We start from the raw sequence: 1,781 nt of genomic DNA on the forward strand, positions 1-1,781 counted from the left end.
ATAAATAAAATTAATAAAATTTTAAAAGCATTGAGAAAGACTGGATTGGAATTAAAGTCATTAACTAAACAAGATTAATCTTTGTGAATGTGAAAATCGTTCTAGAAAGCCCATTTCACCAAAGGAAGGCCTTTTGGATAACTATTGCAGATAAAAAAATATTTGTAGTTTAAAAAACGATTAGGAAAGGGAAAGCGAGTAACTGCTTGAAGTTACCTATATTAAAATTGTTTAATTAATTATCAAATTGTAAAACCATTTTCTTTCACTTTGTTATGTTATATTCTTTTTCAGATTAAATTGTTCATGAAAAACTCCATTGCAACTTTATAAAAGAGATAAATTAAATAGTAACCTTCAATAGCTAACTATCTAAATTTTCATTTTCGGTTTTCAATGCTTTAGTTTATAAGGTATTTCTCCCACTTCCCTAGCGTGCCTTCGTGGTGTAACGGTAGCACGCTGGGCCGGTATTCCAGAGGACCATGGTTCGATTCCCGGCGAAGGCGGTTGCTAATTTTTCATTTCTATGGCTTCCAATTAACCTAATGACTCTACAAGTGGCGCCCGAACTAAAAGGGTTGTGGATGATGATTCTCCGCACCCAGGATTTGGCGACTAGGTCTCCTAAAACCCTAGTCGCCCTTTAAGAAGGGGAGTAAATAAGGTATTTCTCCTACTTCCCTAGCGTGCCTTCGTGGTGTAACGGTAGCACGCTGGACCGGTATTCCAGAGGTCCGTGGTTCGATTCCCGGCGAAGGCATTTGTAATTTTTCATCTCTCTGGCTTCCAATTATTTTAATGACTCTACGAGTTTCCTTTTCCAATTTTGCCCACCAGCGGCCAAGCGGTAAAGACGCTGAGCACTGGTAGTTCGGTCCGAGGTTCGAATCCCGCGAACGGGCTGGCTGCATGAGTGTTTTCGTGGTTTTCCCCATGTAATGTGTATACGAGCCACTTTCCTTCCACGAAGGCATCCCTCCCTTTAGGGAGATAGCCCTCGTGTGTTTTGCCATAACTGAATAATCCACTAATCCTTTTTCAATTTTTAGCAAAAAGTTATTTATTAAATCAAAAATATGAAATATATAGAAAAAAATATTCTTCATTATTTCTAGCATTCACAAATCGTTATGCAAATACACATTTACAACTTTTAAAGCCTCAGCAATATACTATGTGTGCAATGTTATCACCATGCGATGATTTGTAGGTGCTTTAATTTTTGCCATGATGTTTTCTACATAGGTGATTTAAAATTACGATATGTTTGAATCGTGTTATTTTATACCCCTATGCTTTAGATATGCGATGTTTTCTCCTTGCTTTCTTTCTCTCAAGATGTTTTGCACGACAATGTTTTCGCTTCGCGTTGTTTCCTATGCGACGTTTTTGCCTGTAACTAGAAATCTTTGTCTTAAGTTAAGTAGACATTTTAAATGTTATTACCCCAAAGACGAAATCTGCCCCGAAGAGCTATTAATTTCTTTTTGGCATTTTGCATTGGTTCACTATACATGACGTTTTATTTTCCAAATTGTTGCCACCAAATATTAGAGCCCTGCTTTATATTTAAAGAAATTAAACAATGAAGAATCCGCATGAATGCATGATATGTTTCTCGCACTGTGAAAAAACAGCGGTACTTAGACACATCAAATTCTGAATATCGTAGTCCTCCACTCGAATATGGGCACCTGCAAATCCTGTATAAAATCTGAAAAAGTATAAAACGAAGTATAAAATCTAAAAGCTCTCAAATTCTATTTTTGAATGTCTAT

General features: G+C 36.5%; 1 non-coding gene across 1 annotated transcript; it reads left to right on the forward strand.

Annotated features, from left to right (window-relative positions):
• The first annotated feature begins 691 nt into the window (after positions 1–691).
• Positions 692–763, forward strand: TRNAT-GGU (transfer RNA threonine (anticodon GGU)). Its single transcript has one exon. It is a non-coding gene; the product is annotated as a tRNA-Thr (tRNA).
• The last annotated feature ends 1,018 nt before the right edge of the window (positions 764–1,781 follow it).

This window comes from Stegodyphus dumicola, chromosome 8 (assembly GCF_044657685.1).
Source record: "Stegodyphus dumicola isolate Sdum_Otavi_A_Nest chromosome 8, ASM4465768v1".
NCBI classification, from domain to species: Eukaryota; Metazoa; Arthropoda; class Arachnida; order Araneae; family Eresidae; genus Stegodyphus; species Stegodyphus dumicola.